This window comes from Pteropus medius, unplaced genomic scaffold (assembly GCF_902729225.1).
Source record: "Pteropus medius unplaced genomic scaffold, Ma_sr-lr_union100, whole genome shotgun sequence".
Taxonomy (NCBI): Eukaryota; Metazoa; Chordata; class Mammalia; order Chiroptera; family Pteropodidae; genus Pteropus; species Pteropus medius.
In genome coordinates, this window is record NW_024347790.1 from 332715 (window position 1) to 346269 (window position 13555).

The 13555-nt window shown below is 43.7% G+C and overlaps 1 protein-coding gene and 1 non-coding gene across 3 annotated transcripts in view; both read left to right on the forward strand.

Annotated features, from left to right (window-relative positions):
• The window catches only part of CAMK1D (calcium/calmodulin dependent protein kinase ID), a 351409-nt gene that overhangs the window by 17519 nt on the left and 320335 nt on the right, over positions 1-13555 (forward strand). The window lies entirely within an intron of this gene.
• LOC120614743 (5S ribosomal RNA) lies at positions 11753-11871 on the forward strand. Its single transcript, XR_005656059.1, has one exon. It is a non-coding gene; the product is annotated as a 5S ribosomal RNA (ribosomal RNA).

A 13555-nucleotide genomic window follows, 5' to 3' on the forward strand; every position in this document is an offset into this window, starting at 1 on the left:
ATTTTGAGCCAGTTTTTGCCACTCTGATTCATGGCCAGATGGGATACCTCTAACACCTAGGTAGATATCTTTCAAAAAATGTGTTATAAAGTAGATGGATCAGTGTAAAGTCTTTGGGAGAACTTAAAAAAAAGAGGTGTCATTTAGAGATATCCATGCATGTGAAGGGGCAGAGATTGCCAAGTGTCCTGGTAACTGATAAATCAGAGAGTAGCCAGAAATAATATTTGATGTGTCAGATTGGAGAGAAGAATGCAGCTTAACACACACACACACACACACACACACACACACACACACACACACACACACACCCATTGCTATATTATAGGCCCTATGGATACAAAAATGAAAGTCACGAGCACTCTCAAGGAGTAAAGGGAAGCATTTGCTCATGTGCTTTCCTTCAGTGATATCACAGTTCTCGAGTCATGTACCCACAGAGTCTTAGGGCTCTGGTTGCAAGGATCGATGGAAGAGGGGTGTAAGCGAGGAGAGAGAGGCGAGTTCTTGGCGTGGATAGTCAGTGGGAGTGAGACCGGAACAGCGTGGAGAGGAGGCGGCTCTGATTTCGCATCCCATGAAACCCTTTTCCCCCCAGGCCTGACCCCTGCAGAGCGCATATTGTAATACTGTTTCAGCTTCCAATTAAGCGGACACATGATTTCAAATGTGAGACAAAGGTTTGGAATGTTGCAAGATTTCTGTCACACTTGTAGCCTACTTCATGTAATAACTGTTCAGTTTGACAACAGAAAGGAGGCCAAAAAACCCTTCCTTTTATGAAGCAGATAACATAATGGCACTTCTGCTTTTCATAATGATTGTTGCCCTTATAAAATGGATTGATTTTTTTTTTTTTATTGCAGTGCACCCAAATCAACACATTTTTAAAGAGCACTTACCAACTAATTTAAGGCTCCCGTTTTCAGTAATGATATAATGGTTAGGTGGTCATTTATCCGTCTCTTTTGGATTAAAATGAATGGTTTCAGGTTCGGATGAAAACAAAAGTATATACCTGTGTGAAGTAGCTAATGCATTTTATGAATTTCTTCCATTTTGATTTAGTTGAAAGCCTGCTTTTCCCCTTTAGACTTAGAGAAATAAAAAGGATGTGGGAGTAAAAAGATCCGGCTGTGCCCTGAAAACAGTTCTAAAAGAAGGTCAGATTTGTACCTACACTGAGCACTAACAACAGGCCAGGCGCCTTATAAAGTCGCAGAATTGAAGCGACCCCCACTCCTGGTGTGCTCACAGCTTGGCTTGAGCAGACAGTGATGAAAATCTGAATCCTTCCAAGAGAAATCTTAAAGGAGAGGGAGGAAGAACTAGAAAAACACAGCGTTTTATTGTGAAACGTGTCGTCTGTCACCGGGCCCCCAGCACGGGGTTCAGGACACACAGGCCTCCCATGGCCTTGAGCAGATGTAGAGACGTGTTGGATTTTCAAGCTTCAGAATGTTGACACTGGAGAAGGCCCTTGTGAACATCTTGTTCTTTGATCAGCTTGAGGAAACATTGGCTGGGGATGGCTGGGGACGGCTGGGGACCTTCCGCAGGACCACATAGCCGATGGTGTCGGATTCAGTGCAAACTCTCAGAACTTCTATGGGCAGGGCCCTGTCCTTATGGCACTGGGGTTCGAGGTGCTAAACTTCTTTAGGGGATAGAGGTGCACGTAGGTTCTGCTTTGAAAAACGAGTAAAAGTGACTCACATCTTCCTTATCCTTGTCCCCTTCCTGGTTCTTTGTCAAAATCTTAGGGCAACTGAGGAGTGTAGCAGTCAGGAGCCCTGTTTCAGGCTGTTGTCAGGGTTAAATGCATTGATATGTGTGAAGTTGTTAGCACAGCGCCTGCCTCCGAGTAAGTGTTCAATCAGCTCTTACTGTCATGGGATAAGTGACCCGGGTGAGCAGTGCAGACTGTGGATGGGCATCATTTTCTGTGCTTCATTACCATGTGGCCTTAGCCCTTCGGTGCCAGGGGCCTGGCTCTCCTGCCTGAGGGGACTGCTTTCATTCCAGGAGACCGGATGTGGGAGGAGCCCCATCTAACATAGTATTGTGGGATTTTTTTTGCTGTTGTTGCTTGGTGCTTTTTAGTTGTTGATGAACGGTTTTCTGTGGCTGACATTGCTAAGCATGAGACAGCCAGGCGTGTGCGTGCGCATGCGCGTGCATGCTATTTGCATATGATAGGCATTTGATACTGCCTTAGCAGCTAAGTTTTGTGTTGTCTTCTGGAAAGTCTGTGGCCCAGCTGAGTCCAGCATCTGGACCGTGGGAGGTGTCGTGCTGTGACTGTGGAATGAGCACCAGTTGAGGACCCGGGTCGGATTCTCTTGGTAACTGTTACGAAGTGGACAGACCCTTCTCCTTCGTTTTTTTTGTTTTTTGTTTTTGTTTTTTTTCTGTCTTGCCAATGTGATGCTAACCCTTTGGAGACTGTCAGGTGCATACAGTTCCACAGCTAGGAAAACATGTCATCTTGAGACCCGTTCTCAAGGTTTCCTAAGTAGACAGAGCAAACCTCTCAGAATGGGTTAGCATCACAGTCAGAGAGTTTTCTGAGGGCTGTGATGTCTGCACAGAAGCGGCCTGAGTCACCCAGGCGGAGCCAGTCAGTCTTCATTAGCTTGTTAATCGGACAATTTCAGATGTTCCAATTAGCTGTGTCAGGAGCATGCTAAAATGGGAGAAATGAGGAGTTTGGCAGTGCCCTTGCTAATTAATTTTCACAAAGTAGACATGGCCTTTTAGGGGACATGGGAATATATGGTAAGATTAAAATGTACAGTTCATTGGCCTTTTCCCTGTGCTGTCCTTTCAAGGAAAATGGGCAAACAACAATCGCATAAGCTCATATTTGGGATTTATTAATGAAAACTATGTGTTAGCGTGTGTGCCAAGTCCCTCATTGTATGGTCAGCCCAGTCTCCTATAATTACGCAACATCGTGTAATGATAATGCATACAGGGTCCTCATGGTGTGTATCATGTTCACTTATACCAGATTATAAGCTACGTGTAGATGAGCCCGACTCACCTTTGGTAACTGACAGAGTATCTTGCACATGAAATGCTTAGAAATGAAATGGAAGATGTAGCTGCCTACCGTAAGACAGAGACATGAAAAGTAACTAGGATCGTTTAGGATTTTGAGCCACAAAACTTCGAAAACCAGAATTATGATAGACCAGACTATTTCGTTTTCTGAACAGTTTAGTTAGGAAATACTGCTAATAGTAATATTAGCACCTACTGTGTTCTAGGCACTTTATGAATATTATGTCAGGCAGACTTTACAACATCCCTACAAGGCAGGAGTTTTTCATCTTTTTTTTTTTAACCAGTTGGCACAGTGAAGGGAAGTAATTTACCTAAGGATGCACAGCTAGGAATGGAAAGATCTGGGATTTGAAGCCAGGTCTTTGAAGGTCCAGATGTTTTCCCCTGTCCCTTTGTATATATATCCTGGCTAACCAAGATGTTGTTCTAATATAATTTGTTTAGGAGTCAAACCAGATAATCTAGGTTTCAGGGTTTAGGTTTTGACCTGAAGTAATCTGGTATGACTAAATAATCAAATTAAGTCTCAAGTCCTCCCCCCACCATTGTTCTAGGATTTATGGATTTAAATACAATTAGAATAGATCTCACCAAATGTTTTTTTAGGTGTCATAAAGAGCTGTTAGAGCTAATTCTGGTGAGGGGTGAAATGAGAACTTAGGGAACAGTCAAGAAGGAAAATCGACACAGAATTTCAGAACGTGCTCAGAATAGTCTTCCTTTCGGTGGTGAATTGAACGGATGGATTCATTGAACCCAGGGAAATGTCATATTGACTTACACTTAATGCCCACTGTTTGGGCTTTTAGTGAGCAGGTGTTTATTTCACCAGACACAGACATTTGATTTCATTAAATCTGTCCATTTCAAGTCTCCTTGAACTTCACAATTACTTGATTTTTTTTTTTTTAACATATCACCATCCCTTTCCTACCTATCACAAGTACAAAGAATGCTGAAATTCGATTAGAGAAATAATAATTGAGGGAGTTGTACATTGTGAAATGGACATATTTAAGGTCGCTTATGAATGGGTATAACACTGAAATAACCTTTTTACTTCCCCACAACAAACACATCTAAGGACACTGCTCCCAGAGCTAACATCATACTTACTGGCGAAAGAATGAATGCTTTTCCTGCAGATCCAGAAAAAGACGAGGATGTCTGCTCTTGCCACTCCTATTCGGCACAGTGCTGGGGTTTCTAGCCAGGACAGCTAGCAGCTAGGCAAGACAAAGAAGTAAAAGGCATCCAGGTTGTAGAGGAAAATGTTAAACTGTCTCTATTTGCAGGCAACATGATTTTGTAGAGAGAAAATCCTCAGGAATCCACTAAAAATCTATCGGCGCTAAAAAATGAATGAGTTCATCAAGGCTGTAGGATACAACATCAATATGCAGAAGTCAGTTAGTTATGTATGCTTTGTACCATCAAGACAGTAAAAAGACCACCCGTAGGATGGGAAATTTCTTTTTGCAAATCTGATAAGGGACGTGTATCTAAAATATGTTTTAAAATGCTTACAACTCAGTAAACGAAAGAAAACCCAATTAAAAAATGGGCAAGGGATCTAAACAGACATTTCTCCAAGGAAGCCATACAAATGTAAGCACATAAAAAGGTACTCGACATCTGATTAGCCATCAGAGAAAAGAAAATCAAAACCACCATGCGATATTACTTCACGCCCATTGAATGAACCTAAGTGTTCATCAGCTGATGGGAGGGATAAACAAAATGTGGGATTTCCATAAAATGGCATAATGCTTGGCCAAAGGAGTGAAGTATGGCTGAATCTTGAAAACAGTAGTCTAAACTAGAGAAGCCAGTCACACCAAACTGCATATCGTGCGATACCGTCGACGTGAAATGTCCAGATTAGACAAATCTATAGACAGATTCGTGAGGACTAGGCGGGGGAGGGTGGGAGGGGAAATGGAGACTGACTGCTAAAGGGTATGGGGTACATTTGGGGGGATGATAAAAATGTTCTAGAATTAACTGCTGCTTATTACACAATTCTATGAATATAATAAGATCATTGAATTGTACAATTTAGATTGACGAATCATGACATATCTCAAGACAGCTTTTAGGAAAAAAAGAAATCTGTTTATCTATGTAGTAGCATTTCCTGTAGTAATTGACAGTTGGAAGCAACTCATTTAATAACACGAAAATTGATAAAATAAAATATGGCACAATAGAATGTGACACTTTGCGGACTTTAACTCATGATGGAGAATATTATTTAAGGGCATGGGTAAACAATATACTATTTAATGTGAAAAATAAGGGATCAGATAACATGATCTCAATTTTGTGGAAGAACACTCATAATTATAGGAGAGGGCTGGAAGTATGGACATCAATTATAATGATAGTAGTCATCTTTGAGTGATGAAATGACAGATAACTTTAATTTCTCCTTCTTGCCTTGCTGTATTTCCTAGATTTTCTATGTTAATCATGTATTAGTTATCAGAAAAGAAAGTTTATGTACAATTTATATATAATAGATTGGCTTAATACTTTAATAAAATAATTAGGAACTAAGAAGATAACTTCTTATTTTCACATATTTCATTTTCCAATTATGACTTCTCAGAGTAATGACACACACAAACACACATTATATAGACAATATATAACAGGAACTTATCAAGAGCTTAAAATACATACGATATCTATATATAGGCATTGTAAGCTCTTACTGAATGTTATGTGTATGACCCTTACCATGTCATAATAATTGCTCAATAAACGCCAGCTCTATCTATTGGAATGAAAGTTCTGAAATATTTTATTCATTTTTACAAATTGGGCCAGAAAACCATCTTTCTTTCACATCTGCCTCTCCCACTTTAGTAGCAAGTTGCTTTCATGAGTGAGTGAGGAGACGGAGCCTCTCGTGGACGCCTCGGTGATTTCTGTCCTGAGCCTCCCCCGTGTGTAGGCATTTGCCACTCAGCATCTCGCGTGTGGCTCATGGCAGTTCCTGGAGCAGGCATTCCCAGATGTCCGTTCTCCAGTAATGTCTGTATCAGCGACTCCTTTGCTGGATATTTTGGGAGACTGTTTTGGGACACTGGGTTGGTTTCCCCTCTGCTGTGGGGAGGAGGAGACTTTGAAGCCCTTGTCAACATAGAATTTGACCTGAGTCAGTCTAGAAACTCACAGATAACAGTTTTTTCCCTAGTCTCCAGCTGCTAGGTCTTCTGCCTGCAAATAAATGGCATCAAGTGAAGCTGGTTAAAAACAGAGAAGAAAGCCCTGGAAATAGGCTGGTGTGCTTTCTTTTTCCAGGAAATGCTTTTGGCCGGCTCCATGCTTGTGTCTCTGTTGTGTGCTGCTCAGAGGCACAGGAAGAGTTAGTGATGTGCTAATTGCAGAGATTTTAAGTGCATCTCATCTAACATGCCTCTTAAATTAATAAATTGTGAAAAATGCACAGTCGCAAAGCTTCTGAGGGCTTATCAACAGTTCTGTGATCGCCTAGGGCTAGAGATTCCAACAGTTTTTCAGAAAAACTCAGTCAGCAATGGAGGTTCGTCTGCCATGAAAAGAGAAACCTCACGCCTTGAGAAGCCATGAGCTGTGTCGCGGACGGGAGCGTGTGCCTGTACTCCCGAGTCACGTTGGTGCTGTGCTCGAAAAGCCCATTGTTTATGACGCTTGGATCCAGGCAAAGCTCGCAGTTTCAACTGTGGGGACCATTTTCATTAAGTCGGCATGATTTACATCGCAGAGAGCTGCTGGAGACGCAGCCGCACCTCACAGAAGGTCCATGGGGTCATTCTGCACAAGCTGGAAGGCAAGGCGAGATCATCTAGTTAGAGAAGGGGCTGATGGGTCACTGCATTAGCGCCTGTGTGAAGGACTGTGTCACATAGTGTTGGGTGGCAAAGTGAGCTGAAGGGTTGAGATGGGAGCCATTGGCTGTCACACGTGTGCGTGTGTGAGTGGGAGGACGCATGTGTGTCTTTTATGCCACGTAAGTCCTAGGCATGTGCTCAGACCTAAGGCTACGTTCTGCCCGCTGCTCTTGAAACACACTCTTTAGGATGTGAAGGACTCTGGAAGTGTCCTGACATTGCTTCCTCAGGCCTCACAGAGATGTTGACCACGTGAGCGAGACTTGGCTTGGTACCGCATCACCCACGTGCTGGCCTGGAGCAGCCCAGTGACTCTGTCCAGGCCCGAGTGCGAACGTGACCTACTTATCGTGCTTCCCAGCACATTGGCACAATAACCAGATCCTCCTTCCTCCTCACCTCCCAGCACGAACAATTCCGCCGAGCCTCTTGGAGGCTGGAGGGCCAGTTATAGTAACGTGCCCTTTCCTGGCTGGCTCCCGTCCAGTTATTTCCAGTGAGTGTTAAATGGCTGTGAGTTTGAAGGTTTTATTTAAAAGGAAACTGTCTTTCTTGACCCTGGTGTCCTTGTCAACTCTTATCTGTCTGAAGCTCTTCTTGGGGAAGAGGCTGAGGACAGAGTGGTCATAGAATTCACAGTTTTGGATTGCCACCTGGCCTTCTGATTTTTTTTTTTTTTTTGGATGCCTTCTGTGGATGTAGGCCAGGGAAGGGGTGAAATATGTACGCGCGCTCTTACAGGGGGCTCTCAGAGCCCTTTACTTGTAGGTCATTTAGCACCAGCCATGGCATGCACCACCCCTCAGTGCAAGGTGACTTTAACTTTGAGAGGTGGCATCTCAGCCTTTCGACCATAAGGGATCTGCCTGGTGGCAAGATTTAACTTCTGCTTTAAGTCAGACCTCTGCCTGGATTCTTGTTATTCTTGGTACTGAGTCAACTACTTTAACTTAAAGTGGTCAGGGCCCTGGGGACAGGTTGTGGGCGTCTTCTGCCCTGCTTAGAGCAGAATCACTGTGGATGTGAACTTTCCAGAGGGTCGTCTCTGGGAATCCTAATGCAGTCTCGGGGTCGGTGTCCCCCTGAAGCAGGTATCATGCTGTCAGTCTCCGGAGCTTTTCTTCTCCTGAGGATTTCCCCATGAAGGCAGCCTCATCGCAGCTGCGATCACCGGTTGCTTTGCACATTCTTCATTGTTTTGCCAGTTTTCCAGATGCCTTTGGAAATTCATGCTGTTTTTTTTTTTTTTTTTTCCTTTTTCATTCCATTTTGAGTACTGAACATTTTCCTGTCATTACTTAAACTGGCATGAATAAAATATTCCTTTTCAGGATGCCGATCTTCAAGTGTTTTTTTTCAAGAAAAACAAAACACCCAGTTGGTTACATTTATGAGGCCTGTTGAAACGTCCTTTCAGTGCAGTGAGTGAATTTGGGAATTCGAACCTGTCTTTCTGCCGATCACGTCGTGTCAGGCACAGTGGTTTCTGATGGTAGGCTACATGAAGGAACCAGGAGAAAATAAATAAATATGAACGGATGGATACAGTTATGTCATTCAGGACTCAAAATAGAGTTTTCCCCTCAGAACCATCTGGATATCTATACTAAACTTACGGGATAGTTACTGCCATTAACAACAACATAAGTTAAAATGGGGAATGATTAAAAGTAATATAAAGACTAAGTGTAAAATACTCCATCCATCTCTTCATACATTTAATACATTTTAGTTCCTATGAAATGTAAGGCCTTGTACTAGGTCCTCAGAGAAAGACAAAACATGCTGTGGTCAAAAAACTTAGTTATTAATAGGAAGAAAACTTTTATAAGCTTAAGTCACTTTTTTAACGTTTGAGAAGTAATACACTCTGCAGGAGAGGGAAAGTAAAGAGAAACTAAGCCAGACCTTTTCCATATATTATCCCCCACTTATTCTCATAACCTCAGTGAGATAGGTTCAGAGATTTGCATTTTCTCACCCGGGGACATTCAGCTAGTAGGGATTCGAACTCGGCTCTGACGAGACAGTCCTCTGCCTTACCTAAGCAGAGAGACATGCTACGGGAGCTCAGAAACGGGCACATTAATGCCACTTGCGGGGCACGTGAGGCCTTGTTGGGGCCTAGGGTTGGTTTGCCCAGAGCTGCAAGAAGCAGGGCTGGGTTCTGATGCTGTCTCAGGTGAATTTCCCATCACTGCATGGTGCCCCTCCAATCTGATTGGGGGTGTAACTAACTGGCAGCTGCTTTTGATGGTCGATGAAGCGGTTACATACCTTTACTTAAACACACAGTGCTTCGCGTCAGATTTCGTTCTAAGTGCCTCACACGTACTCACTCGTTTACTCTTCAATGACGACGCTGTAAAGGAGGCTGTTATCATTACTCCTGTTTTACAGATGAGAAGGTGAAGGCTGGCTCTAGGGTCTGCACTCAACCATTAAGCCTACCCCCCCACTTTGGTGTTGATAGTACACTTGAGAATGACATTTTAGTGTATTTCACTGAATTCCGAATCTCCTCCCTTCCCAAAATAGAATGGCTGTAGCATCCGTTGGAAACATGATGCATGCAGTGGAAACATCCAGAATGAGATTCGTCATGAGGGTTTGACGTGAAATCGGATTGAAATGCCGAACTGGGAGAAAGAGAGGATACTGGAGTGAGAAGCACTTGGTCCAGGCTCCTCCATGTGTACCTGGGCAGGCAGATGCTGGGAGAGCAGGTGGCTTACAAGGGCCGTCAGGATAGGACTGGAATGCAGGGCTTCTGACAGCTAGTCCAGTGAGGGTTTGTTCAGATTTGTTGGGGGAAAACTTAGTAAAGAGTAGTTGGATTTTAAGTATTTGGTAGCCCACGTCCAGGGCTCCTTAAACTGGATCCCAGGACTTTGGTTGGGGAGGGGGATGCTGGAGGCCCGTGTCGGAGCCCCAGGGGGCTGTGTGGCCTGGGAGGGGCCTTCCTCCTCCCCACATTGCCTCGGTTATTTCTTTATTCCACGTGACTGCCTTCCTCCATTCCTCTTGTGGAATTAAGAACCTTGGGAACTGTTGCCAAAATTGTTGTTTTTCTGGTGAGTGCTTGAGGATCTTTCAGTACCAGGGGTTATGTCCAGTGGCAACGTGTTCAAATTCTGGCTGTGCCAACTGGAATTCCCATAAGGGTCTCCTGCTTTATCTGCTTTTTTGTGATCTGTGACAAACCAGCAGCCCTCCATCAGAGAAAACCCCTTTCTTTCTTAGAGGCCGTCTGTGGGGTAGGGGCCACGTGGACTAGGTTTTCTCTCTCTTTCTGGTGTCTTATCATCTCTCCTTCTGCTCTAGGCCTGAGCTGAGCAGATCCTTGAAATCGTCTTAAACAAGCTCTTCAAATTTTGCCGGAGTTCAGAGCAACAGCTCTCTGTTCCTTGCTGCCTTTGCTGGTTCCTCTGGGCCCAGCCCGTCCTTTGCCTTCTGCAGCTGTTGTTGGTGCAGCTCAGCTGTTCAAGGCCACCCAGGCGCCCTGCCGCACTGTCCACTGCCTGCCGCGGGCTGTCCCTGAGGTTCAGGTGTTAAACTCACGTGTCATCCCCAGGAATTGAATTCTGGGCCTGGGAAGAAGCAGGTTGTACACGACATCTCTGCGTTTGGCCCGCAGCTGTGTTATCTCAACCGTGCCCCGTCGGCTGGCCCAGCTCATCTGCCGCCGTCGGTAATCTCAGTTTTAATTAATCTTTCAAAGAAAGAGATTAAGATGATTGCTTCCAAGCTGAGTTTTGCTATACGTACCTTTCAGCTGCCTTCCAGAAGTGATTAAAAGAAGAATTTTTATAGGAGCTTTTATGCCCAGTTAAGATTATTTTTGGATCTCGTCTCAATGGTTTATTTCCATCACGAGCCTATTTTTTAACACAAGAACTAAAAATGAGGAGCGGGGCTGGTTTTCGTCTCCCCGTGGGTGCACTTTGCTTCTGGACATCCTGCCATGATCTTTGCTCCTGTTTACCTTGCTGGCCCATCTCCCAAGGAGCTGTTCCTGGGATGGCCATTCCAAGTCCCCAACACTGAAGTCCCAGCTTGTGTTGGTTGTTTGGGATGCTTCTAGTCCTGCCTCCCTTCAGTCCCAAGATTTCACAAATATACCATCTATTCCTGACCCACCCAAGGTCCTGTGGCCACCATACCCAGGATCTACCTCTAGCACTGAATTTAATAGGTTGTATTGCAGAAGGCTGTCTACTGGTCGGTGGTCCCCTAGGCCGTCCTCCTTGAGGGCAGGTGTTTTGCATCCCCAGGGCCCAGGACACTGCCTGGCACACCAGGAGGTATTCTGTGTGGGTTCTTTTAGTGTATGGAAAAGTTGACAGAGGATGGTAAGTATTGCTCAGAGTCAGGGCAGAAAAAAATGTTGGCCTGTAGATGTGTTTTGTTTGGCTTGCATGCTGTTTAAAAACTTTCTGAACTAACATATCAAAGAAAGGTGAATTGTATATAGAAAATCCAGATTCGCAGCTTCTCTTGCAAAATGTTGAGACCTGAATAATGCTCTAAGTGAGAAGCGGGCTTCCCTTTGAGGGGCCCGCACTCCTTTTGCTCACCCAACCCCTAAAATAATTTTGTAAAACCACCTACCCCTCACACACTTTGAGTTGATAGCTAAATTTTTTTGTCATAATTTGAGTTGCAAAGGATGTTTTTCCAGCTTATTGTAAATATTGGCATCGTTAAATAAAACCGTTACATCATTCTTTTAAGTATAACTAGCGCCATCTAAATACTACAGAAACCTGGTACCCATCATCTTCCATTTAAAAAGTACTTGACTCTATGGCCATGCCACCCTGAACACGCCCGATCCCGACTGATCTCGGAAGCTAAGCAGGGTCGGGCCAGGTTAGTACTTGGATGGAAGACCACCTAGGAAGACCAGGTGCTGTAGGCGTAAAATAAATAAATAAATAAATAAATAAATAAGAGATTGTAAGCTGATAAGGTCCTTGCAATCTGTGAGGTCAAACCAAGGGTTGCCTCGCCTACAACATAAATAAATAAATGAATGAATAAATGAATAAATGAATAAATAAATAAATAAATAAATATTACTTGAATAGACTCTTTAATCACTGGAATTTCTAACTCATTCTCTTTTTTCTCTGAATTCAGAGAATGTTATACAACATAATGTTATATATGTCACAGTGTTATAATATATATCATTATAATTTTGTTAGGATGTATGTATGTAACATATATGTTACATATATGTTATATGTTATAGATATGTTAGGAATGTTATATAATGTTAGGATGCCAGAATGTTATCCTAAGATATTATATTTATCCTTGCAAAGAATATATCTATACATTTAAATTAAATTTCCTGTGGCTTTAAGTGTCTAAATATTTTTAAAATTCCTATATTTAGTTATTATGATTGATTACCATTATGCATTTGGACAAAATACACACACACACATATATATATATTACAAAGTTTGATAAATACATTAAAAAGAGAATATCAAATTTACTTGGAAATACATCTCCTGGTGAAACTCAGGAGCTGTTTGTTGTTTTGCATTTGTTTTCTGTGTCCATGGGTGAGTATTACTCATGGCTGGGATAAGAAGGTTCAGCATTAGTTCATTCCCGTTTTTGTGTTTTAACTCATGGAAGCACAAAGGAACCATGTGTAACTAACATAGATGGGTTAGGAGTTATGTTAGTGGCTCTGCATTTTCTCTGAAGCCTTTCCGAGTTATATGCCCAGTTGTTTGTCCTGCCTGGATCCATAGTTAGCGGGTTCATAGTTCCTTCCTCTTCAGCAGGTAGTTCTTGAGGGGAGAGGACATGGCCCCTGGCTGGTGTCTTGGAACCGCATGGGAGTGGCCGGGGTGATATCCAACTATACATGTGTCTCTTTGAGGCTCACTGGCAAAAGGGAGTAGGTGACCCCTGGTATATTCAGGAGGACAATGGACAAGGGCCAGCGCTGGACTGTAGCTCCCTCGGCCAGAAACCACACTGTGGCCGGTTCTGATGGGCCTCCCGCGGCACCCAGCCCAGTCTCAGCGAGGTCACCAACGTAACGTCAACTACGGCCTGTCCTCATTATTCACGGATTCTGTATTTGCGAATTCACCTCGTCACTAAAAGGTGTTTGTGACCCCTAAGCAATCCTCGTGACGTGTTTGCAGTCATTTGCGGACAGGAGCAGAGCAGTGAAAAATGTCTGCCCATGAGCCAGTTCCCAGCTCAGGCCGAGCAGGCAGGCTTCCACCTTCCTGCCTCAGTCTCACTGTGGAAGCGTCCGTCCCATGGTCTACCTTGTGCTCCGCCGTTTGCAGTTTTTGTGTGTGTGCCTTTCTTCTTTTTTGGTGATTTCACTGTTTGAAAGGGCCCCCCTCGTGCTGAAGTGTGGCCGGTGGTCACCTGCCCACAGTTCCGTCAGTTCAGTGTTAACGTGCTAGCACCATAATGACGTGTCTTTAAACAGAAACACACACAAAGCTGCGTTACGTACTGATCAGCTGATGAAACGCTGTGACCAGAGGCCCACAGGCAACTAACCCTGCATCTCCCCTGGGAGCAGAGGCTCAGTGTTTGTGAATTCAGTGTTCACGGCA